General features: G+C 41.6%; 1 long non-coding RNA gene across 2 annotated transcripts in view; it reads right to left on the bottom strand.

Annotated features, from left to right (window-relative positions):
- LOC135183532 (uncharacterized) overlaps window positions 1-27,475 on the bottom strand; it is an 87,680-nt gene that overhangs the window by 24,107 nt on the left and 36,098 nt on the right. The window contains exon 2 of one of the 2 annotated variants that reach the window (XR_010305588.1): window positions 5,715-5,876. This is a non-coding gene — a long non-coding RNA (uncharacterized LOC135183532). Of the gene's footprint in view, window positions 1-638; window positions 5,877-27,475 lie in introns of those variants that run through there. The other variant, XR_010305587.1, reaches the window with a different exon arrangement.

Here is a 27,475-nt window from a genome sequence, read left to right as displayed (position 1 = left end):
CTGCTTTTTAGGAAGGTCAAGGGTTATGCAAATTGATGTGATAATTATTGTCAAATGAGGACATTGCCATTTTGTTTGATTTTAGACCTGGAAGTTGTTTCTTTCCTAACTTTTACTTGAAAAAAAAATACTAGTGAAATGGCATTTTTTGTTAAAGTGTTATCCATCTAAGCGAGTACAGCAGCGCAACCAGAAATGTGATGCCTTCGTTTAGACTGCAGTTTCAGTTGGTGTAGTAGTGTGCCTCTACAAACACAATTCAGTTGCACTGAGAGGCAACTGCTTTATACAAGTGTGAAAAAAACACACCTTTGACAACAGAATTTTCTCCAGTGTGAGCTGTAATAGATCAGTTTCAGAATAAAAATGCTTCACTACCACCCCTCTGCTTCTTTTGAAGAAATGTGACCATGACAGCAAGCTGCATTCTGCATTTTGTTAAATATGCACAGAACCTTTTCCAAAATGCAGACTTCTTTCACCTGACTGTAGGTTAAGGAAGGCACACTTCAAAAGCATTGGGCAAAAAGGCAAGGAAAACCAACCACGTCCAAAGGTACTACTTTAAGAAGAAGCTGAAACCCCACCTTGACTTTCAAAACACAGGTTTCATTTAGACCTTTAACAAAAATTCCTCATTTCTTTTGAAGTAAGCACATCTTAGGCAATTCTAATCAGGTATAACATAGGCACAACTTCAAATTTCCAGCTAGAGGCACACCACCAAACTGGCTATGGCTGCCAAAGGCACACTTCTGAAATTCAAAAGAATGTTTGTTTCTTTTGCAGTTGCCAAGATTTGCCTCATCCTAGTGAAATAACGATGTAACAAAAACTTTTAAGTTGGCAGCCTTTACAGATAAAATTCTGCACACCACAAATGGTCAGTGTTTTCTAATATTCAGATAAACACATGCCATTTACTAGCCTACACACATATGACAGCATGTATTCTGACAGAAAACAAACAAATACCTGCAAAATGAATTGGTATTTTTAAATGCCTGAGTTGTTATGAAGGAAAGATCTTTATGAAGGGAACTTTCTGTACTTTCTTGCTTCTGTATATAATTTAGAATATGCATAGCAAGTGTGGGACAGAGATCCTCAACATTTCCCTTATTTAGTGGGATTTCTGTTTGTTTGTTTTGTTAAAGAAATAAATATTAGCCCGGATTAATCTGGTGGAAATTTCAGACAAGTTATGGCATCAGCGCATTTAGTCTTATGAGTCAAAGCTAAAGACAAAATCAAGCATATTAAAAAACAACCACCTACTTAAAGGTTAATTGAGATATCTGGAAAACTTCTGAGGTCCCTATGAATGGGTGATGCTACAGTTTGAGATTAAGTCCTTACACAAGATCCAAAAAAATTCAAGCAAACAAACAAAAAAATCCCCACTGTCCAGAGCTCTTAATTGTAGCACCTGATGGCAATAATATACAAGAATGGAGCAATGTCATTTTCCCCCCTTGCATTATGAATAGTTGAAATATGTTAAGTTTTTTTTAAATGACATCTTGTACAAATATTAGAGGATCTGAGTGGAACAGGAATTTGTCAGATGTTAAAGCTGAGATGTCTGTTTACAAAGCAGGACTTAGTGATGAAATCAGACTGCGGAGTTACCACTGGCCTTCCATTTAATGTACCACATGAATGACTCACACTGTAGTAGTAATCCTGGACAGTGTCATGAGTATTATCCAGATTGATTAGTTTACAAATGTATTCTTACCAGCTTGGAAAACAAATTTGGGTGCTTCAGTGACTCTCTCAAAAGACCTGATATGTAAAATTAATTTTAGAAGTGACAGTTATGTTCTGATTTTATAAATGGAGGAGTTTCAGAGATTTTTGAACACCTTCTAAAGTTACTTAGCAGTCAGACATACTACAAATAGACTGGCAGATTCAAGCCTCATTTCGTATAAAGTATGGATTGATATTTTAATAACGTTTAGAATAGTAGCAGCTCCAGAGTAGTACAGAAGGCTTTGGTCTGTCACATCAGCCAAAAAAACAAAGTGCATCTTTGGACCTCATTGCATAGGAAATTAATAAAATATCAGATTCTACTTGAAGAAGTAGAAGGAGATTATAGCCAATTATTTGGTTTGAATTACTGTTACTATTTAACTAGACTTGCCATTGCAGCTTCAATTCCTGCTTCAGATCCCTCTACCAATGTAAGTAAGTCTGGAGCAAATCCATTAGAGCAATTTCACTTTGGTTTATTAGGGATCAGAATCTAGACCAGTTTCCTCTTGCTTTAATTCCCCAGAGTATCACCATTGCACAGGCTATTTCCAGACTTAACAAGAATTTGCATTCAGTGGTTTCTCAAAGAGATAATCCAAAAGATGCACTTTCTCTAACTCCCTTCTATCTGGCATTGGTAACTCTGTCATATTAAAGGCAATTTCCTAAACAGAACGGCTTTATTCTTAAAGAATGTAGACTGTAATTGTTGTTTGCTGCAAACATTTACTAGTGCCTTATTCATATAAGATTTTGTTTAACTGTTCGTCACGTGAAGTCCTGCTAAACATCTTGGATCTAGTACTGAGGCATACAGCAAACTTCCTAAGTAACAAGACTACCTATTGTGATGTTTACAGGTTAGCACCTAAAGCTAGAGTCACAAAAAGACAAATACTGGATGGGTGATACTAGTCCAAACCACAAGCACATCTAAACCTGAGCATTTTTTATGCAAGACCAGTTCTAGAACTCAATTTCACAAGCTTCTCCTGTCTTCCTTATCAACGAATCCACAGCACAGTTTTATTATTCTGACCTACCAACATGTAAAAAGAAATGAAATCTGAATTTCCTGAACACCTGGCTGATTATCAAAAGCAAAACACAGAAGCTCCTGTAAGCATAGGTGAAGCTTAAAAATCATGCAGTGGCTACTTTACAAGTCTTGCATGCTAAGTTTCAAGTTGCTTTGGGCCAGCTAAAACTCTTTTTCCGCCTGAAGCGTGACCCACAACTGCTCCATCTTCTACTCAAATACCAGGAAAACATGGATTATGTAACACAGCACAACAGCCATCGCTGTATCCTGACAGGCATAGATTTAACTTTTTGTCCAGTGTTTTCCTCCTCAACTTTTCCTGGGGAAAAAATACCCAACCATGCCATCTTTGAAATTGAGGCTATGCTGTGCAACTTTTTACACGATACCAGGCCAAGTGTTCCTTCCAGTAAATACAAGCTCTCATGGTGGTTCAAAACAAAAGGGTCTTAGAATGCTGCTTTTAAGACCTCCCCATTATTGAGTGTACTACCTAAATTCTACTACTTTATTGAGTTTTGCATGCAGAAAACTAAAAACTACTATCTCGCTGGCAATGTTACCTGCTATTTAACCCTAACCTAAGCAGAAACCCACACAAAGAATTTATAAGGAGTTTTTTTGTGACTTTAGTGTGTCCATATTGAAAATGTCACAGACTTCTCTCATCAAGATGGTAAAGACATCAGATGGCTATTCCAGTGCTTTAAACTGAAGTCCTTTATAATATCCCCATCTTAAATAATTGTCATGCACTTGATTCCTAAGAATGGCCTTAGAGAGTGCTAAGTTATCTTAAAACTGTTTTGGACTTCAAAATTAACTCTTCATTTTAATACAGAAATACTATGTGTATAGTCTGTTTCCAGATGGTAATTTCTGGCACTGCATTTTTCTTCCACTGCTGTCTTTTCCCTACATATGTATATCCATGTTTTTTAAATCACTGTTAACCCAATTCAATCTATGTAAAAAAAACAGAATGAATCCTTGGTATATTTAACTTCACAATGATACCTCTGAGTTGAAGGCACCAGTAAACATATTTCACTTTGAACACTGCAGAGTATAGTAGCTCAGCTGATACTGTAGGCTGATTGCTTTTCTTAGCTGTAGTTTTTCACTTGAATTACAACTGGATGTTATTTGTGAATTTTTCAATGTTGAATCAGGTTGCTCTTGCATCATCACTTTGCACAAATGCCTTAGAAGCTTGCCAAACTAGCATGTAAAAGAGACCTCATTCAAAATAGTTTAGACAAGAAAAAGAGAACTCACATGCTTTACACTCTGTGGATGCTGGTCAACAGATGAATCCCAGTCTTAGAAGATAGTGGAGTGTTCTATTGCATCTCCTGTTTGGATTAGCTCTGCCTGGGCTTCGAAGAAGTCTGTTAGAATTGTGTTTCAATTATCTCGGGATCAGAATTTTAAGGAGAATCTGAATGAAGAATCCAGCTGTACTGAGTGGTTCAACACCATAACTTAAATTGGATTTTCATGCAAACATATTTCTGTTCCATATGTATATGCTATGACTGCATTAAAAAACTGTCAGGTTTTCTGTAAAGCTCAAAATACACATAGGACAAAAATCAAGCTACCACAACTTGTTTCTGGAAACCCTGTTAAAAATCAAGATTTTAAGAGCACAATTCACTTCTGTCTGTAAACTATCTGCTATAGTCAATGACTCAGCTCTGCTTTGTTCACAACAAATTCTACACTGCAATTTTACAGGAAGACTCAATAAACCTTTTTAATCCTGCAAAACGAACATGATAATTTCCCCTTTAAGAATAGAAGCAAGGTTGGTGGCTGATTCAGGCTAGAAAATATAACAAAATATAATAAAATGGCCAAGAGGATTGTTTTGTGTTCCCTGTGGCCTTGCATGGCCAGAAATGTGAAGAATGCAGATTTTATGTGTTACAATGATGTTGTGGGAACATCTGGCAGGCGTTGCATCTCACAGAATAGTATCTGCCAATCCTGAAGCAACATAAAATGTAATGAGGGTAGAAAAGAAGGAGCAAAAATTGCTACAGAGGGAAAAAAAAATGAATCAGACTGAGTTAATGGAAGTGATGCTGACCCAAAAGTTCTGGGCTGCTTTCTCATTTTGTTCCTTCTCCTACAAAACTCTGCCTTTCTTATGCATCCCACTTGCTCTCCTTTGTATGAGTGAACTTCCACGATTGTTTTCAGAATGAGGGGGGAACCTTTAACAATTACAACTTAGCAGAGGAAAAAAAAAACCACCATGAATAAAAGCCCATCAATTATCTATGTAGCAGGTACTGAGAAGTAAAGCCCTGTTTGAAATGAGGTTCTTCTTTGTACATCAGAAGTTTCTAGTGCAGTATAAGGATTTACAACATAGCCCATACCTGCAAATTTCATCTCATATACAGCATTTGCATGTGATATCTGAATATACAAATATAGTCCAATCTGACAAATACCATTCTGAACTCCTAATAAACTTGTGAAAACTAGGTACAAGTCTCAGGCAATCAAATTTGTCAAATTATTGACACTCCAAAAAAAAAAAAAAAAAAAGAATCCTCCAAAAATGCTAACTACATGAAGTTCATAAATTACTTAGAAGCTAGAATTGCTTTCAAGTATAACTTTGAGTGATGTAATGGAGATTTGAATGGGGGGAGGAATCTGCATTTGAAAAATTAAAGATATGCACCATTATACATGGTGTGACTTAAGCCAGACAGTGTGCAACATATAAAATTGTAAACTCTTCAAATGGAAGTGTGTGGAATATCATTTTGTGGAGTAATCCATTTGAAGGGCACGGGTGGTTTGCCAACAAATGTTTTCAAATGGATTTCCTCAGCATTCAGTTATTCCACATTATTTCTTATTTGTGTTGCTTCAATTGACACTGTACCTGCAGTCAGTATTTTTCCTGAAACTTGACAGAGAAGCAGGACACTTCTGGAGCAGCTGGGTTTTTTTCCAAAGGTCAGAAGGCTGTTCTCCTTATTTCACTTGTTCTCTCACTGCCTCCTGTTTTACCAGCAATTCAGTCTGGGTTTTCACTTGTCATTGCCTGAGAAGCAAAGAAAAATAAATACTTTTAGTTGCTTCTGAAAAATCCTGGCTGCTCAATATACTTTTGCCTATTGAGAAATCCCTCACCTATTATGGTATGAGAGATAGCACAATAAAGGAGGTCAAACACGTAATTCCTGGTACTTCACATCATTTTTCATCTGAAGAAACAAATTCTGGAAGAAGAAATAGCAGAGAGGAGAACATTTGGAAAAATTTATATGAGAGAGAAGTTTTTTTCTGGTGATACAAATACCTCTTCTGCTGTTCTTGTTCTAGTGTAAACCATTCTTTACCATACAAGCAGCTTCGTAAAGACTGAAATTTGTGATTAACTAGCATGAACAAACACTCCTTTAGAATTCAGTTCGTTTCTTCACTTTGTAAGAGTGGTGGAAGAGGTAGGTACAAATGGAAAATGCACTCTCTTCTCTTTTTAAGGAATAGCCTGGGTTGCTACTAGAAATAGAGCTTACAAGTTTTTTTTTCAAGGCAAAGATCTTAGGCATTTGGCTTCTATTCATTCTCAAAAGGTGGTGCATACCTGTGAGAACTCAGGGCTCACAACTTAATACCACATTCTTTGTGGCAAACGGCCAGACTTCTCAAGAGAGATCTTTTCCTTCTTCTCACTACACTCAAGACAGCTGTGACATCTGCTTTCAACAATCTCTGGATTCTTCAAAGACATTTCCAAACTAGATTAGAAAGATTTTCCATGCATAAAGGAAAATGAATGACAGATTCAGCGAGGAGCCCAAAGAACCTACTACAAATATTAAAATAAAGAAATCAGGACCAAAACCAGAACACATTCTTATTAAAATATATATATCATTTGGAAAAGAATGAGAGGCTAGTGGAGCAACTCAGATTAATGGAGCTTAAATTTATAAACCAAAACACTGTTACATTTGTGGGCAGCCCCCACATCTAAACTGCTGCCCTTGATGCAACAGAGGTGTGAGTCGCTAGCTTTGATGTGTTGTACGAAGGCTTCAGCATTGAAAGTTTTATGTCCGTCTATGGATGCATACAGCTTAAAAGGTAGGAAGATAGAATGGGGTTCTGTGTATATTTATACAGCCCCTACTGCCAAGTAATCATAAAGAAACAGTCACTTCTCATAGCATTTGAGTCTTCAGATGTCAGCACAGAAATCCTAGTGAACGAATGTGGAGAAAGGCAGAAAAGCAGTAGCTGTGGCAGCAAAGCAAGCCAACTGAAAGAAACTGCAAGCCCATTTTCCCAAGTGCCAGTGTAAACAATAAAAGCACTCTGATGCCCCATATTCATCGTGAATTCTAAATGTCCTTATATCGCATTCCAAACACAGAGCCGAGGCTCCTCACACATACACACAATGACGCAGACTGAAAGGAAAAATGAGTAGCTGTGCCAGAAGAGCTTGTGCCGGAGTACAGTGACTTGTGCCACTGCTATCCCACTCTTAACTGAAACTGGCAGAAAATAGTACAGCTCTTTCTGGGAAGGGCCACATAGCCTTTACTAGAAAATAGGAATATGCAAGCGTAAAAAGACTAATCAAATAAGCTCCTGGCCACAGCACAGAAGTACTTTAGTGTAAGAGTTTCTGATAGCACATACCAAAGCCATCTGCTCGCCTTTTCATTGCCACATAATGCCAAAGCTCACTTTTTTAAAGAACAAAGGGCAACATTTTGTCATACAGAGAGAACAGCAACCACTGCCTCAAGTGTCTCTTTCTCCACTCCCCTTTTTCACTGGCAACTCTTTCTGTTAGGTACCCCCTGCCTCTTGTCTTTTTTCCTTTTCAAGCTATTTCCTACATGCTGTTTCTGAATCCCTTGCTGCTTTATACACTGGGATGAATCCCTGCAACTTTCATCATTGGTGCTGTAACATCCCACAGTGTTGCTTCCACTAGCTTTAGCCAGAATGCTCAGAAGAAGGAAGTACATGCACATGTTGTTTAAAGACACACACATCACTATGTATGAAGACGAGAAGCTGGGGCAAAAACAGAATGCAGGCACTACTGGAGAAATGGAGAAAGGGTTTTTAAGTGACACTCCTCGATCCATTTTTGCCTTGAAATCTGTATCAGGATCTGCAGCCAAATTTTCCAAACCTTGTACAACTAACACAAGACTTGCCTCCAGGTATTTTGTTCACTGTTGTCCTGGAGTCACACACCAGATTAAGCTGCTCAGCTAGGTAATAACAAGAAAGTCAAAACACAGAGAACTTCAAGCCTCATGACCTCAACTTTACTCTCCACGTGGCGTTTGACCACAGAGGGGTTCTAATCTGAGTACTGTCACTTTGTGACAGTTCACAGGGTCCAAGTTTGCCGTCGTATACAACATCACCACTTTCAAAACTGAGAGTAAATGAAGAAAGAAGACCTGTCTGCAAACACATTTTAAATCTCTGAGTGTGACTTGGGCACTGCATTCTACTTCCCTACAATCTACTTCCTCAAAGTAGCAAGAGTCTTTCATAAAGTTTGCAGAACAAAGTATCTATTGTGTAAGTTGACTACTAGAACTCTTCTGAAGGAATAAAATATTCAATAGCAACATCTGTCTAAACTTATTTTGAAAACTGCATGGCCAGCTTATGCAGTAGCTAGATATGTGGCAAGGTTGCAGTGTTACTCTCTAAGGAGAATACAACTAAATATGCTTATCTATTTTGTCCAAGCACTGCGTAGTCTCCAAGTTCTCCTATGAGAAGTGTGGATAACTTCTCATTATCCTTCCTACTTCAAAACACAGTATTTATCACAGATGTGTACAATACAGCGGCATAGCTTAGGCCTGTTATATAGGTCAGTATCTGCAATGCACACAACAACATAGTTTGCCACTGCCAAGAGACGTGGCTGCAAAATCTATTTTGGATAATCCAGTTTATATTTGAGGAAATCAATATGTGGTCATTTCTAGAACTGTGAATATAAGGCAACTGCTGCATGCTTGTATATTTGATGAGTTTTATTACACTATATCCTTATATGAATGCCTATGCAGTGTAAATGCTTTAATATCAGGTACTGGATGGGGTTTTTACACATTATTTTCTAAACAATGCTACATAATACTGCATGGTTATCCTTTTTTATTTTTTGTGTTGGTACAAACTTGAAGCAGGAAGACATGATTTTAATAACTTATACAGCAGCAATTGAAATCCATTATAAAAATATGTTCTTAAGCAAAGACTTCATTGGGCAAGAAATGTGCTTCCTTTAGACAATGGGCTTGGTTCACAGCAATACCTGTGTAATAGTTTACTTATTAAACTAATTTAATCACTGAGTCTCTAAATGGGGCTAGTAACTGCTGTAACCATTATGGCAGTATGTTTTGATACCTCTGAAAAGGTAACTTACCTACATACACTAAGAAAAACGGTCTTGATTCAAGCTGAACAATAGTGCTCTGGTTGGAAAAGTCTAAAAATGCACAGCTGTTGTGTCTGGTGCTGTAGGATGACAATGTAGCAGTCTTTCTTTTCTTTTTCTTTTCTTTTCCCCCCCCTTTAAACAATCCTTTCTCATTACCTTAATCCAATGAGTTTGCATTATTTGATTGTGAACTGGGCCCACTGTTTGCAGCGTTCCTTACACGTAACCAAAGCTCAGTGTAATTAACAGAATTGAGCAGATGCTTTTGGGAGAAAAGGGACAAAAAAAGAGAGGCTGACTTTGGTTTTGCTGAGGTGACTTGGTAATGGAGTGCTGCTGCTGTACCAGTGCTTTTTAAATGCAAGGAAATCACTGCCTTGAAAGACTGATGGCTAAGATAGCATTGGCAGTGGTAATAACTTATACTGCTGAAAACTAAGTTACCAATGATATAACACTAAATCAAGGAAGCAATGCATTAGTTTTAAACTATGTAAATATCTGTTCTAATGCTGCAGCATCACAGCTTTCATTTTTCACTGCTTTGATATCCAAGGATTCCTAGTACTACACGAATGTATTTCATCTGCTTATTTTTTCATTTCAGTACTTTTCATTCAAAGCAAAGTTACTCTTATTTCTTTGTACTGCACTGAAATAAAAAAGTCTTGTTTCAGTAGTTATGTATGCTTTTCTTATTCTTTCTGGTCTCGTCTCCATCAGTGTTGGTTTCTGGGGGCATTAAATCACAGATACTAGACCCTAGCTCACAGTCTGCACATACCAAAGGTATACCCAGCCACACAGACAGACAGCCTGGTACCTCCAAGTAAGACTGTGAAATCTGAGCAGCACTGGCACTGAAGAACTGGACATCTATCAACCTTCACAGCTATTGGAACACAGATGTTTTGTAGGCCAGTTTAGATTTCAGACACATTAAGTTTAAATCCTTCTTTTTTAGGCACATCAGTCTCTATGCTGCTCAGGCTGTTCACCTTAAACAGCCTCTCTGGCTATAAAGCAGTCTTGCTGGCTGTAGTTGTAAATAAAACAGAGGCATGGTACAAGCTTGAACAGTACCTACACTATGGCATAAATATTTAGTTGGCATGATTGTTCTCATGTTGGCCCACAACAACCATCACTCTTTCAGGCAGTGCCCAGATCAAAGAATCATAGAATCAACCAGGTTGGAAGAGACCTCCAAGATCACCCAGTCCAACCTACCCCCCAGCCCTATCCAGTCAACTAGGGCAAGGTGCCTTAGTCACTGTCTCAAATACTGTCTGGCCCTGTGAAGAAAAGAGGAAAAGGACAGGCTAGGCACTTGGATATCCATCACGTTGTGTCACTTAGCTGTACAGACAACCAACTTCTGGCTTCTTTTGTTGTTTAAGTGCAAGCTATTCATACTCCTATGTTATATGGCCCAGAATTTTACTTGCTGTTGTGGCTCAATATAAAGTAAGGTTTCCAACCTCCACCAGATCTGAACTGCAGTACAGCTTGGCAAACTTAACAAAGAAAAAAAGATCTGTAACACATGGTAGCCCAGGTTTTCTCATGTGTCTCAAGAAATGAGTTACAGAAATAATATAAACAGATCTCAACATAAAGACCCTGATGCTTAAAAGGGAAACTCTTTTCCAGAAAGGCTGTAGACAAAGCAGTGTGCTGTGAGGGACAGAAGGGATATATGCATAGAGGTGGAAAATGTTGGTTGTGGAAATGGGAGTTGGATAACAGCCCAGTCTGCTTCCCACCAAAGTGTGGGCTACACAGCTTATGGTAAAAACAAAATGGGGACTTAAAAAGCAAGGAAGCTGACATCAAACAAGGAAGCATTCCAGACACTTCAGGTAAGTATTCCACTGTTTGGAGTACCCTGTAAATAAATTCTAAGATGCCTGTAGTTTTATACACTAACCTCAATCCAGCAGGCGCCCTTTTCACTAGAAGAATGCTGCAACTTGCAATTCTCCTAACAAGAAGGCTGATCAACAAGCAGTACTTACCCAAACCATTATGACTAGTGCAACGTGCTCCTCTTTTTTAATAGATTCAGATTGACATTCTAGTCTTAGGAAGCAAGCACTACTCTGGATTGCTCATTTCCCAGGAGACTGCCTTAGTCACCGGGTTGGGTTTTTTTTTTTTTGCAGGGACTGCTCTTGCATTCTCTTAAGACTGCAGCAGCCCTAAACAGAAAAAAAAAAAAACCAAACCCACAACCTCCTCTTCCAATTTCTATCTAAAAATCTTCTAACCAGGTCTACTGCTAAGTAATTTATCCATGGAGAGATACTCGTTCTCTGTAATTTGCAAATGAGAACACTAAATAGCAGATAACATTTAAATGGAAAAGGCAAAGACTGGTAGGAGATGAGAGCAGAAATTCCTGAGGTAACCACTGCTCTCAGTAGCATGTGCTCTTGTCAGAGCTGGTTTTATGTTTTACTAGAAGCTTTTGACTTCATGGGTCACAATGAGTTAAGCAACAGCTGTCTGCCCTTCAACCCACACTGTTTCACAAGCAACACTTCTACAGATGTCTTCACTGAATGCAACAGGAGCGATGAGTTCAGAACAAAGAGAAAGAAGCAGTCACCATGAAGAGAAGCTTTACTTTAATTCCAAAGCTACTTATTTTATTCTAACAGTATCAGAGCACCTCACTTTGATATTTCTCATGTTTTTTACAAGATAACTATTTCACTTGATTCTTATCTTACTGCCCATTTGCACAGAAAAATGCAGTATACACTTAATACCAAAATCTGCCACTAGGAACTCCTTTCACATAGGCAGCTTCATAGAAATCATAAAACGTCAGAAACAAAATCTCTCCACTGTTTATAAGCTACTTTAATTGCTGCCTTTAGCACACCGTGGCCAGACACATCACCTTAAATACCAAGACCAGAAGTTCTAATAAGATGGAACTTCTTCCACTGCCATTTTTTTCTAAGGGAGGACCAGAAAAGTCACTTGTCACACGTTTTATTAAATCCCCTATAAACCTGTGCATTTGCAATAGCACCAGGTTTTGTTAGACTGCTTTGCATTTGGTTAGCTGAATGACATGGGAGAAGGGGTTACTATCATTATGCCTTCTGGAATATGTACAGGAATTGAACAAGATTTATATTAATAGTCAAGCAATTAATGAGGCAGTTAGGAGCTACCATCTGGAAGCAAGAAGCATTAATATAAAGCTACTGCCTACATTTTCCCTCTTGGCCTTCTACCCATCTGATATTATCATAAAGTCATAGTAGCATTTTGGTTGGAAAAGATCTTTAAGATCATCAAGTCACACAGTATCACAGCATTATCAGGGTTGGAAGAGACCTCACAGATCATCAAGTCCAACCCTTTACCACAGAGCTCAAGGCTAGACCATGGCACCAAGTGCCACGTCCAACCTTGCCTTGAACAGCCCCAGGGACGGCGACTCCACCACCTCCCCAGCCATTATCTAGCTTTGCCAAGTCTGCTGCTAAACAATGTCCCTTAGCACCACATCTCTGCCTCTTTTAAACACCTTTAGGGATGGTGATTCAACAACCCCCCTGCAAAGCCTATGCCAGTGTCTGATAACCTTTTCAGTGAAGAATTTTCTTCTAGTATCTGATCTAAACCTGCCCTGGTGCAACTTGCAGCCATATTCCCTCTCATTCTATCACTTGCTGCTACTTGCTACTAGAGAGAAGAGACCAAGACCCACCTTGGCACAACCTCCTTAACGTAGCTGTAGAGAGCAATGAGAGCAATGAGGTCTTCCTTCAGCTTCCTTCTTTTCATATGATTCCATTAAAAGAAAAGAAGGCTGGAAGGCAGTCTCTGTATCATTGATATCTGTACATGAAAGGCCTTTAGCTTTTCATTTAAAAAGAATTAAAATCTCTAGAAGAGGTTCCAGTCTCACAAACTAACAGCCTGAAGTAATGGAATTATGGTACTGTTCTAAACAAAGGCCAATGTGAAGGTCTCACAGTTCCTCAACAAGTGCTCTAAACATTGTGCAAAATGTCACAACTCCTAATTTCCACTGCAATCCATTCTTGCACGGATCAGTTAAGGCTCTCCTTATTTTCTAATGCATAACAAGAGCTAAGGGCAGCAGAGATTTAACCTAAAGTCAGAAGTAGCAAGAGAATTCCAGAAGTAAAGCAATAAAGCCAAATGAGAAAAAAAAAAAGATATTTTTTCAATTTCAAACCACCTGACAGGATCTCCACTGTATGGCAGCCACATTCCTATCATGAAGTGAGGTTCCAGGAAAGCAACTTGTGCTATTAAGAAAGCAACCACGTTGGTGTCGTTGCAAGAAACCTAACTGATACTCACAGCTGTGCAGTCACTTTAGATTCACCTGCTTATCTTAACAAAATTTAAATTGTCAGACATGATGTGGAAGCTTAGGGTACAGGACACACAAAAGCTATTTTGTTTGCATGTAACATTCACTGCTTCCTGAACACCAGCAATACATTCCTAAACCTTTTGAAACAACAAGAAGGACAAAAGGCCATGTTGTGTTGCTTCTGGATATTGACTAAACAATATCAAATCACTTAGTATGTTACCAAGTAGGACCAGGGCCCACAGTTTAGGTACTGAACAGATGAGCACCACTGGATCCCAGTAATGTCTCTGCAATAACCCACACAAGTTCTGGAGACATGTTTCAAAGTTATACATTGTTCAGAATCGCTGCTCCAATCAGACCATAATGGCAATGAACAGTGCTGTGCAACCCAAATAGGGTCTCCCTGCACACAGGCACTGAAAATGCAACGAGCAAGCCCAGTGGCTCCGTCCTTGTCATACACAGGTGCTTTTTGGTCACAGTGACAAAGGTCCCAGAGGAAAAGGGCAGGGGGGAGGGATGCTTTATTTGGCTTCTCAGGCATTTCCTGTCAGAAAACGAAGGTCTTCTGAAAGGTAGTTCTCAAGGCAGAGGGAAAAAATGGGCTGGCCTCACCCTTCTGGCTGGGCCTTTCCTTCCCCTGCCAAGCTGCTGAAAAATGTGTTTTTTTCCTAGCAGAAATGTGGAAAATGAATGGTTCACAAAGCACAGCTTTTTACCATGCAGTCCACCAGCCTGGGTACACTCATCACTGTAATAAAGAAATCCCTGCTACAGAAGAGCTTGGGAGACAAATTAGAAATGTAAAGAAAGGAGAAACCTAAATAAATCTATGCTTCAAAATGGCAGTGGTGCTTTCTGCTTGATGTCCTGAGCATAAGGCGAATGGCTCTCAGGCTCCATTCAGTGCTCAGCAAGGAAGCAAAGGCTAAGGCACAGTCAGACTGCTTTTCATAACAGGCTGTCTTGTTGTCTGCAGCAGCATTCCACCCTCATGCCCCCCTGGGCAAGGAACAACAGTAATGTCATTTCCCTGTGGTACAGGTGCCTTTGTTTCTGGCAAGGATAAACTCATATTTCATTTCTCTGGGAGAGAACAAAGGCAGTTTCTCTGCAGGGATTTAATTTTAGATCTCTTTTCAGTCCCCAGGCTTCCTCAGGCTATTGCTCTGGGCAACAGATTACACTATGGGAAAGAGTTTAATGAAAAACTGGCCTTGGTGAGGGTTATTACAACAAACAGGAGGCTATGGAGGAACACAGCAGAAGACAAAGCAAGCACAGGAAAAAGGTCTCTGCTGGCCAAGGTAACACCATATATCATTTGCACCTATAAATCTGCAACCTGCATTCAGTCCCTATGCTAACAGCACAACATGATTGGTGTTTAAAAGTTACAGTGACATGCTTGCCCTAGCATAAGGAAGAGGAACTGGTGAAGTTATGGTAATGCTGTCTACCTTAAGATAAAAGTATATTGAGAGAACTGGTTTCGGGGTACCCTTATCAAGGTTGAAAGGTCAGAGACCTGCGTCCTTGAAGATTATCATTGTTTGGTAAAGTCAGCAAAATGGTGCCCTGATGTTGAAGTTACCTCATTGTAACATCACTGTAATGTGAAAAACCATACCTCCTAGCTAGAGTAGTCCTATACACCTATGAGCCCCTTACCCAGTGAATTTAAGGGCAGCTGTATCTTTAAGATGAAGCAAGAAACCAGCCAATAGTAGGTGTTGACACGAGGCATAGCTGATATATTTTGCTACATGAATATCCACCACATTTCAATTGGTGTGCTAGCTTTGTGGGATTACCACCTGTGCAGAGCTGGAACAAAACACATAACTTTGTGTGTTGATTGGCTTTTGCATGCCATGTAAAGAATCCAGATTTGGGACAACAATAGGAAGTCTAGGAGGGAGCTCAACAGGATATCTGGGGCAACCTTCTCCTTTGCAGGATTAAAAGTAAATCCCTGTAATTTACATGAGAAGGGGCAGATCTCACTATTCCCACTTCTACCACAACAGTGATCAAGGCAATCCCTGCTAATTCATATCCCCTCAGAGAATCAATTGAGGCAGACTGAGAGGTTTAATAAAAACTGGGGTGAACTCATTTCATTAAGTAATTGCAGAAAGTTCTGTCTCAGTTTGTAAATCCCTTCAATGGTGCTAATCATCCCCTTATTGCTGGGCTGACTTGACTGACTTGGGCTGCTTATCATTTAAATGCAGAGTGCCTTGCTTCCAGGTGGAGCTGAAGTATGCACAGTGTATCACCAGCAGAAAAACATGCTTTCAGGAAGGGTTCACTGCAAACTTGCACTGTGTTACATGAAACACTCTGCAAATGATCCTAACAGTCATGGAAATTAGTTCCATAGGGCATGAATTAGAAGATCTGCTAAGTGAGGGCCTCTAAAATGGGCCTGTTTGGAAAACTGAAATATAAGTTCTTGTACTTTTCTTTTAAAGGTCATTAAAATGGGACAGCTGCTGTTTAACAATTAACTTAAGGTAATAAAAGCCAAGAGTAACTAAACAGATACTGCAGTTAAGTAAGGGTAACTACCTACTCTTTACCATAGCAAGTTGCAACTTGTATCACACAAGTCAAAGTCAGTATCTTTTGGAAGTTGTGTCTTCATGACAGGTATGACTGTTACTAAGAAGAAAGCAAATGCATCATTTTAACAACCTCAGAAGATCTTATGGAAGAATTTCCAGCACAGGCTGGCCCAATACAATGGAAGTAGTATACCATGTGCTGTTTCAGGTCCAGTATGGATAGAACCTCTAGAGAGACAGCTCCTAAACCACATGCAACTTGTTGTTCATAGTCCCTTTCCACATGTCCCATGGCCATAGGAAGCTCCTTCCGTAGAAGGACAGACACCAGACCTTCTTGGTTTTGTTGCAGATCAAGTCCAGGCTGTTTGGTGTTGCCTCGTTTCCCTTCTTGGTGAAGAATGAACACAAAGCTGCTTTGCTTTCATAATGCATCACCTTGGGAGTCCAGCTATAGCTGGGAGGCAGCAGCTGTGATTTGAATCATTGCAAGCAAGGGTGCCAGCTCTTCTTTGCTGACAGTGCTCTGCACAACAGGCTACTGAATTACAGCGTGAGAGGGGAGGCAGCATTAATCATAGAGTTACAGAATCATAGAATGGTCTGGGTTGAAAGGGACCTCCAAAGGTCATTTACTCTAACCCCCTCTGCAGGAACCAGGGACACCCTCAACAAGATCAGGCTGCCCAGAGCCCTCTCGAGCCTCACCTTGAATATCTCCAGGATTTGGGCCACACCCACCTCCCAGGGCAACCTGTTCCAGTGTTCAACTATATCCATGGGAAAGAACTTGTTCCCAACATCCAATCTAAATCTGCTCTTCTCTGTTTTGAAGCCATTGCCCCTCATCCTATCACCACAGGCCTTTGTAAACAGTCTCTCTCCAGCCTTCTTGTTAGCCCCCTTCAGGCACTAGAAGGTTGTTATTAGGTCTCCTCAGAGCCTTCTCTTTCTGCAGGCTGAACAATCGCACTGTCTCAGACTGTCTTTCATAGCAGAGGTGCTCCAATCCCCTGGATCATTTTTATGGCCCTACCTTGGGACACACTCCATCAGGTCATTGTCCTTCCTGTATTGAGGGCTCCAGACCTGGACACAGTACTCCAGGTTAGGTCTCACCAGGGCAAAAGTAAAGTGGCAGAATCACCTCTCTGGATCTGCTGGCAACACATCTTTTGATGTAGCCAGGATGTGACTGGCCTTCTGAGCTGCAAGCACAAACTGTCTGCTCCTGTCCAGTTTCTCATCCATCAGCATTCCCAATCCTTTTCCACAGGGCTACTTTCTAATACCTCCTCCCCTAGTCTGTATTGATAGTGAGGATTGTTCTGGCCTGGGTGCAGAATCCTGCAATTGCTTTTGTTGACCCTCATGAGGTTCACCTGGGTCTGCCTCTCCAGCTTTTCCATGTCTCCCTGGATGACATCCTGTCCCTCTGGCACATTGACAACACCACTCAGCGTGGTGTCATCTGCAAATTTGCTGATGGTGCACTCAATCCCACTGTCTATATCACTGATAAAAATATTAAACAGTACAAGTCCCAGTACAGACCCCTGAGGACACCACTTGTCACTGCTCTCCATCTGGACTTCAAGCCATTGAGCACTACCCTCTGGATGCAACCATCCAGCCAATTCCTTATCCACCAGACATTCCAACCATCAAATCTGTATTTCTCCAACTTGTCAAGCAGGATGCCGTGGCAGACTGTGTCAAAGGTCTTGCAGAAGTCCAGACAGATCACACCCCTAAGTTCTCCCTTATCTACCAACATAGTCACTTTATCATAGCCAGCTACTAGGTTAATCAGGCAGGATTTGCCCCTAGTAAAGCCATGCTGGCTGTCTTGAGTCACCTCCCTGTCCTCCATGTGCCTTAGCAGGCATCTAGGAAGATCTGTTCCATGGTCCTCCCAAGCACAGAGGTGAGGCTGACAGGTCAGTCATTCCCAGGCTACTCTTTTCTACCCTTTTTTAAAATGGGCATAATGCTTCCTTTCTTCCAGTCCCCAGGGACTTCACCTGACTGCCAGGACTTTTCAAATATCATGGAGAGTGGCTTGGCAACTACACCAGCTAATTCCCTCAGGACTCTGGGATGCATTAGGTCCCATGGACTTGTATATCTTCAGGTTACCCTTCCAGCAGTTGTTAACAGGCACAGTGGAAACTGTAAAGTCATGGGTGCTTGGCGTGATCTGAACATCCTTTCTAGGTCAGCCCTCTGAGGAGGAAAAGTATCTAGTTTGAGACGTTTGCATGTGTGCAGGGATGACAAAACTACACCTCTGTAACAAAACTTAAGCAGCCTGAGGCAACAACAAAAACAACAAAAAGAATTTACAACCCAAGAAAACTTCATAGGTGTTTAAAGAGTGGGCATGTCAGATATTCTGAGAATCACATTATTAGAGCAAACTGTTCCTACAACAAAAAATACACATTTTTTTAAAACTTCTATGTCTTTAGCCCTCAACAGTGCCTGCTGGCTATGTGCAAACTACTTCAGGGCTTGTAAAAGAGCTCAGCTTAATTCCTGCTGATTTAATAGTTGAGGGACAGTAAGAAACAGCTCAAAGGTGTGACTTATGCCCAAGATTCTACACTTCTGACTGCACACAATTTGTACAAGAAGCTAACTTTTTGCCTCCTATATCCTTTAGTAAATATCATCCTACCACTTGCAAGTACTGCCTAAATGAAGTGGGAAGGAGGTGCCTTTCAACAAGATCCAAGGAAAACAATAGTGATCCCAAATGCTGGTGAAATATGCTTCTTTGGAGGGCATCACCTGTATATTAGGCCTTGCTCCTTACTGGTTCCCATCATACTTGAGAGCAGAATTAAAACAGAATTGTTTAAAGAAAAATTTATGAGTTTTGGGTTTTTTTTTAGTCTCAAAATTAAAGCTTGGAAATCTTAAACAACTTGGCACTAACAAATGCTGTCTCGCACACTGTCATATGTTAAAGCTGACTGTTAGCTGTTATGCCAACTAAATGTCATTTATTAATTGCTTTGTCCCTGCTTGGCCACAAAATTGGAAGTAAAAGAAGCATACATACACTGTGCACCTTGACAAAACAAATCAGTATTTCAAACAGACTGCTCTGTGTCTTAGCATGCTCAAAACATATTTGTTTAGGCAGGAGCAGAGTGTGTGGCAGATATCAGCACTCCAGGGGAATAAATATTCTAGAGCAAAAAAATCTCAGTTTAGTTCACTAAAGCACACTGAATCTTCAGTCATGAGCCAGATGTAGTTGTGCTAACTACAATATTACATGAATGCTGCCACGGACCATTCTGTAACAGTTCAACATCAGATATCCATAAATAAATAAAGCAAGTCTTCTAATTTAACATTTGTAAGGATAGAGCAATTTAAATACACGCCTGCAAGGACACAGTAACCATGTCACAGAAATGCAGATGGACCAGATGCTGTAGGAATCTTTTTTTCTTAATAATCTTAGCCTAAATGAGGCTGTCACCAAGCAACGTATTAACCATCCTGAAACAACAAATGTAATCAACCTGAAGCATCCAGCACGACAAGTCACTGAAGCATATGTTTCCCATGGGATTTACAGGATACTGAGATATTTCACTAAAGAAAGATGCACAGTCATTCTGAAGGGTTTTTTAAAGAACTGTTATCTCCACAGTCAATATTAACACATTCATTACAGGACTGAAACAATTGTTTTTCTCACATATGCTGCCCGTAAATGTTATGTATATCTCAACACAGTAGGCCTCATATGACAGGAATAGGATTTAAAGCCCTGGTTTTGAAAGAGAGTGAAACCTCTATAGAGCATATTAGACTATCCAGTCATGCTCTCACAACCACGTTAATGCCTCTGAGGCACTTAGCATGACTCAGGTCACCACTGATGTTAACATCATGGAACACACCAACGTGAAAGGATATTCCAAAGCAGGAAAAGGAATGTATCACACAGGTATTCAGAGCAAGGCAATTCTTTCCCCAAGGGTGACTGTAAAAAATCATTTCTCAGAATTTTCCTTACATTTTCAAGCCAGATTTCTGTCCTTCAAAGTAGAACTCAAATATGTATTTGCAAAGGTGCCTGCTCCTTCAATACATGAAATGGAATTTAAGCCTCAAGCCAACACAAAGGCATTCAAAAGAAGACAAGAGGCAGGTGATACAGCTAAGGCTGTTATCAAAGAAGATCCAGCATAATGTGCCCAGTGCAGAAAGATTTCCAGGTCATACATCACTGCATAAGTACTACACATGACCAATGCGGCACAAACCAAACCTATGCAGCAGTATAAAAAAGTCAACCAACTTGAAACAGTGGAACACTCAAAAAAACCTTCACAAAACCCATAGAATCATAGAATCAACCAGGTTAGAAGAGACCTCCAAGATCATCCAGTCCAACCTATCACCCATTTTGCATCCCCATGCCTCCCAAAGGAACTAAAAGCAGAAAGTTGCCCAATCACACATTAGGATAAGATCTGAGCTCAGACAAGACTGGCACCAGCATCTTACATTCCCGGTCATATAAGTGATCTCAATCAACAAACCTAGATTACAAACAGGATTGTACCTTTGGTAATCACTGTGAGAAGGAAATCCCAGTTCATGGACAAGTCCGTCCTTACCACTCTATCCACTGCAAGGATAGGACATAAGAATAACAAATGTGTCCTTCCCTTAAAAGTGACACAATGGTGAACCCAGCACCTGACCCATGCGTAAGTTAAAGTTTCTGGCACTGCGTAGCTCTCTCTTTACAACATTATTTTTTCTTTAATAATTTGACTGTATTTGGTCAGGTGTCAAATACAAGGAAAAGCAACAGTACAATAAATGACTAGGCAAATTCTGCTTCCAACCTGTGAGACAAGGATGGAACTACATTTTTTTTCCCAGGGCTGCAAGCTTGCATGAAACAGTGCAGGAATTCCCCAGTTCAGTCAAAAAATCCTGAACTGGTCCCTACAGTTACAACATGCAAGCTAACCTGAAGATGCCTTGAGCTTGTTCGTTCAAAATGGATGCTCTCTATGATATTGCCTGGTTTCTTTTAAGCATCTTGGGCACTCTGACAAGGTAAACAGCCAGCTCTGAAGAGCCTGTGCTGCTCTTCCCACATCAATAGGAGTGTGGAAGAACCAAAGCAATGTGTCAGCATTGGTTCTGGGATGGTACCAGCTCTTTCACATATCTGTGCAACAGGCAGCCTTCATGTTCAAGAAACAATCTTAAGCAAGTGCTGTGGTCTCTCTTTTTGCTTCTGCTAGTCCTTGGGGAAGCATGTAGTTAGGCAACCTGTAGTACTTTCAGCAGCATCATAGTATAGTATCATCAGGGTTGGAAGAGACCTCACAGATCATCAAGTCCAACCCTTTACCACAGAGCTCAAGGCTAGACCATGGCACCAAGTGCCACGTCCAACCTTGCCTTGAAGTGCCCCAGGGACGGCGACTCCACCACCTCCCCGGGCAGCCCATTCCAGTGTCCAATGACTCTCTCAGTGAAGAACTTCCTCCTCACCTCAAGCCTAAATCTCCCCTGGCGCAGCCTAAGGCTGTGTCCTCTTGTTCTGGCACTGGCCACCTGAGAGAAGAGAGCAACCTCCTCCTGGCCACAACCACCCCTCAGGTAGTTGTAGACAACAATAAGGTCTCCCCTGAGCCTCCTCTTCTCCAGGCTAAACACCCCCAGCTCCCTCAGCCTCTCCTCATAGGGCTGTGCTCAAGGCCTCTCCCCAGCCTCGTCGCCCTTCTCTGGACACGCTCAAGCATCTCAATGTCCCTTTTAAACTGGGGAGCCCAGAACTGAACACAATACTCAAGGTGTGGTCTAACCAGTGCAGAGTACAGGGGCAGAATGACCTCCCTGCTCCTGCTGACCACACCATTCCTGATGCAGGCCAGGATGCCACTGGCTCTCTTGGCCACATGGGCAACACCATGCAAGTTTTCTTTGCCCTGTTATGACACAGTATCTTTGATTTTTCACTCCAGAGGGAAAAGCTTTTCACAGTAACAGTCAGTCTGAACACATCATAGGATCTATACACACTGTCACATTTCATGGCAAGATACTAGTAAGGAACAAAAAGTCTCTAAAAACTACTGCTATTAAACCATACATTGTTGCTAACTGAAAATGTGATTGCATTCAGTCTGTGCTAGAATGGCTGTGACCCAGCCAGCATGTTTTCTAAACCTGTTGGAGTCATTTTTCCCAAGTCCATTTGAACTACCTCATCAGCTAATAGCAAGTCCCAGCAGATGGCATTACATTACAAGGAAACTTTACCCTGGTGCCAGCTGCACAAATTCAATGCAGTCTCAAACTCCTCTATGCTTGGGCATAATCTTATCTTCTTCTTACCCTAGGCTTTTCCTAAGCCCAGTGTACAGTCATTACATTTCATCTGGGTAGAAGGTATAGAGAAACAAAGCCAGAAAGAGGCAGCAGAGCTTTATGTGACTTTAACCTCCATTCTTACAGCTCTGTTTCAAAATCCCCTATCTCCCTGTGGTCCCTAAGGCCAGAATAATCTTGATGTCAGCACTACTACTGTGTAAAACAGATTGATAATAAGTGTTGTCACTCCTCACATGCTGTAGTCTGTCTTTTCTAGGAGCCAGACAATACGGCAAGAGTAAATTCAGTGTTGAAATACTACTGAATTCAGATGTCAATGAAATATAAAAGGTTTAAGTGCATGTATGTGAATTCAGTTGTCTATAGCTAAGAGAACTAACCCAGAACAGCAGACCTTGGGGGATTCCAGACCTGTTAACTAATGAAAGCTGGGGGTGCAGGAAATGTCACAACTGCTAGCACTAGTACTCAGTTTATCCTCATCTGCCCTTCCCTCCCTTTTTTCAATTCCCTTCTGTTCCAGCTCTTCATTTTCTTCAGGACTTCTTCATGGCTGGCTTTGTTCCTAAGATTAGAAATCATATCATGCAGATGGAACTGTGTCCTGGGCTACAGAAGAGGTTACAACAGTAATCCATGCTCTTGTGTGCTACTGAGTCTTGCTGTACTGTTGTGACCAAGCACAACGAGCTGGACTTCACTACTAAGAAAAACTGGTGATACTCCTGTGAGTTGGTACTTTATGTCTATACAGAGGCCAAAATGTCTGCCAGTGTGAGATGTAACATATATTATAGAGCTGCTGATCATGACACATCCAGCTTCCTAAGAATTATAGATAGATAAAATCTTTGAGGAGCAGGCATCAGCAAAGAACTACAATAAGCAGGACCACCTAAAAAGGAAGATATTTGAGTGTAATCAATCTATTTAACTGTGGAAGATGTGGAGGAATTTCCACTTCAACACAAGAAAAAAGTCTTTAGGTGATAGATGACTGGAACAGGATGCTCAGAGAGATTGTGGAATCTCCTTGTCTAGAGCCTTTCAAGCCCCACCTGGATGTGTTTCTGTGTGACCTGCCCTAGGTGACCCTGATTTGAAAGGGTTCGACTTGATGATTGTCAAAGGTTCCTTCCAACCACTACCATTCTCCAGTTAACGGCTGGATGTACAACCCTATTAATGCACTTGTATCTTTAAGTGCTCTTATTCAGTATGCCATAAGCTGTTCCACATACAGCTGCTGGAGAGGAATCTCTCCTGTGTTTGGGACCGTGGGTTTTGATGGCTGCTCTGTCCCAGGAGCACGAGTTCCTCTGCCATACATGTCCAGAGAAGGGCAACAAAGCTGGTGAGGGGCCTGGAGCACAAATCCTATGAGGAGAGGTTGAGGGAGCTGGGCCTGTTTAGCCTGGAGAAGAGGAGGCTCAGGGGTGATCTTATTACTGTCTACAACTACCTGAAGGGGCATTGTAGCCAGGTGGGGGGTGGCCTCTTCTCCCAGGCAACCAGCAATAGAACAAGGGGACACAGTCTCAAGTTGTGCCAGGGTAGGTATAGGCTGGATATTAGGAAGAAGTTCTTCACAGAGAGAGTGATTGGCATTGGAATGGGCTGCCCAGGGAGGTGGTGGAGGCACCGTCCTTGGGGGTCTTCAAGAAAAGCCTGGCTGAGGCACTTAGTGCCATGGTCTGGTTGACTGGATAGGGCTGGGTGCTAGGTTGGACTGGCTGATCTTGGAAGTCTCTTCCAACCTGGTTGATTCTATGATTCTCAAAAGAGCTGGCATTCCAATACCTTTTTATCTGGGCCTTTATCGCCCAGACACAACCTAATCCCTACGTAAGGACCGTGTGTGTGTAGAAGGACGCATTAGCAGCGTGCCGTGAGAGAGCTGGGGCAGCTAAGCTCGCCAGGGAACGCCGCTCGGTGGCGCCGGGCACGGCGGCGGCCGCGGTCAGACATTTTACGGCGGCAGTCCATTTTACGGCAGGCAGTGCGGGCAGACCACTGAGTCTCCTCTGCCACCTCCTGACAAGCGCCGCCAACTACAGCTTCCCAGGAGCAGCTCTCTGCTGGAAGGTGCATCTCAGGGTAAGGAAGAGTTCTGAGAGCAGAGGTGGGAAAGGCTGCGCTGACCCACAGGGCGGTGCAGGGCAGCTTACCTCCGGCTGTCGTGGTCTTTTACAGATAGCGACAGAAATTAAACCCGCAAATGAAACTGGGGGGAAAATACAGAATCATATTCGGACAGAGATACAGAGAGAGACATTACAAAGCAATTACCTCATCCCTGGCAAACCCCCTTGAATTTTCCCCCATCCCAAAAAGCTAAATCTAATACTCCCCAGTGCCTCTGCCATCCACAGGGGCCTAAACAAGCCTCTGGAGGCCTCCTGCTCACTTGTTCCTCCCGGTAAAGTGGCTCCTGCCACACACACAGGGCAGGAGGAGGAAAGCAGAACGAAGTGACCTTGTTGTGAGTTTATAAGGAAGGTGGCAGAATTATGGGATAGAATAACAGTCTTCTAGTCCCCAGAAGATTTTTTTACCCCTATAGCCTCAACCTGGGACACCAGCAGAGCTCACATCTGACAGAGCTGACGCACTTCAGTGTCTGCACTGGCAGGATTTAGTTGCTCACATGGGACGCTACAAACTCCCTACTGTTCTGGGGCTTGTGTAGATCTCAGCTGGTTCTCTGCAGGCCCGTTATCACAACCATGTGGTGGTCTTTGTTCTGGTCCTGCGACGGCCCGGGGCTTACTTATTCTTGGGCTGTAAATGGGGAGTTGCCTTTTCAGGTTCCTCCTTCGAGGATATGGCTTGTTCACAGCCAGAATTTATCACAAGGCCATCACTTCTCAAAACCTGTGTCGTGTTTAGCCTGGAGAGGAGGAGCCTCAGGGGAGACCTTTTTGCTGTCTACAACTACCTAAAGGGTGGTTGTGGCCAGGAGGAGGTTGCTCTCTTCTCTCAGGTGGCCAGCACCAGAACAAGAGGACACAGCCTCAAGCTACACCAGGGGAAATTTAGGCTGGAGGTGAGGAGAAAGTTCTTCCCTGAGAGAGTCATTGGACACTGGAATGGGCTGCCCGGGGAGGTGGTGGAGTCGCCGTCCCTGGAGCTGTTCAAGGCAGGACTGGACGTGGCACTTGGTGCCATGGTCTAGCCTTGAGCTCTGTGGTAAAGGGTTGGACTTGATGATCTATGAGGTCTCTTCCAACCTTGGTGATACTGTGATATATGTCACAGCTCAACACCCGAATACGTAAATATGTGTGTACTATCAGCAAGTGCTCAATATGCTAAGAATTGGTCCAAAAGCCACTGAAACAGGAAATTTCAATTAAAGAAAAGCTTTGTTTTTTCTAAAGTCATCAAGATTGAGTCTAACATCTACTCAGTAACTTAACTGCTCTAAACTACTTTCTCATTGATTAGCAAGTTCTCTAATCAATGTGAAAAAATATAAACAGAGAGTCAGGTCGCTATTGAAATCTTCTCCCCTCTCTCCAACTTCCGCACAGGTAAGGAACACAGCTTTCTGGTTTGCAGCCTTCTTACCAGAAAGGCAAAGATCACTTCTTCAAGTGATCTTTTGGCAAAAAAAGGCAAGGTCGTTGGAGGTCTCACGAGGAGACAGATACAAAGCACTGCAGGTGAAGAGAGAGGATCCATGAGGCAGATTATATCAAACAGTGTTTCCAAGGGTTACAGCAAAACAGTTGTCAGAAATACTGAGACAACCAATCAGGTTGCAGGATGGGTGCTCAGCTTGCCAGGTGACAAGAACGCAGGTTAATTTAGCACATTTCCAGAGAAAAGTTGAGATGTTTATGACCAAGAGATGCTTATGTTATCTCTGTCAAACATCTGCAGAAGTGGTCTGCCACGCAGATGAAGGAGGGAGTCTTATGACATTTTTCAGTGAAAACTAGTGAAGCAAGGCTCAAACAAGAACAACATGCAGCTTCAAAATACCATTTCAAAGGCAACAGTGACTGAGCAAAAACTTTGGCCAATTAAGTGCAAAATGGATATTAAACGTTTACACTTTAAGTATGATAATGAGCCAGAGCTCATGCTAAACATCACGCTCAGCTCTCCAGCTAAATCATGCTAAATGTCACCAAGCCAAGGTCAGAATATAAAAAACACCTCTCTGTAGGAAGAAAAGACTGAAGATTTAGCAGAGACAGGGATTGTCAAGGGGCTCTGCTCCTATTCCTCCACCCAACACAGAGATGCCTTCTTGGTAAGAATGGTGTATTCAATATACACCTTTACTTCCTATTACATATTATTACAGCTACTGCAAACACTTCCAGTAAGAGTCCCAGGGGGCTCCAAGGTAGGCAGAATTTAGGATTTTATCTTTAACACATCTTCCTTTGTAATTTGTAAGTGACTGTACTGAGCTTTGAGTAACACCAAAAGATAAAATTCAGCTTTGCTGGATGTAGGAAAAGGCAATGTCAAAGAAAGGGTAGCAGGTTTCTGCTTAAAGTAATATGCACCAGCTGAGAAGTAGAAGTAGTTCTGGTACAGTGAAGAGCCAAACTACTCCTTGTTTTGGGAATGGATTCTGTACAAATCATGACACATTACACTCTTGCCTTGACACATGCACACACACATACATAATCTGAACAGCACTGACCTTAAGGTTCCTAGTTAGATATCACCATCTAGGGTTAACAACCTAGCTGCACCACAGCTCCCATCTTCCCTATAAATATTTCTTAACCTTTGAAAGCTGTTCACTGTGCTGTTTCTTTACTTTCACTGTCTCTGAGCTCACAGGTGACAAAGCAGAGATGAGAGGCAAGAGCAAAACTCCCAGAGATTCACCTTGTTCTTCACCTTGT

The sequence above is a fragment of the Pogoniulus pusillus genome, chromosome 18 (assembly GCF_015220805.1).
Source record: "Pogoniulus pusillus isolate bPogPus1 chromosome 18, bPogPus1.pri, whole genome shotgun sequence".
In the NCBI taxonomy this organism is placed as follows: Eukaryota; Metazoa; Chordata; class Aves; order Piciformes; family Lybiidae; genus Pogoniulus; species Pogoniulus pusillus.
This window is presented reverse-complemented; position numbering and strand designations above follow the sequence as displayed.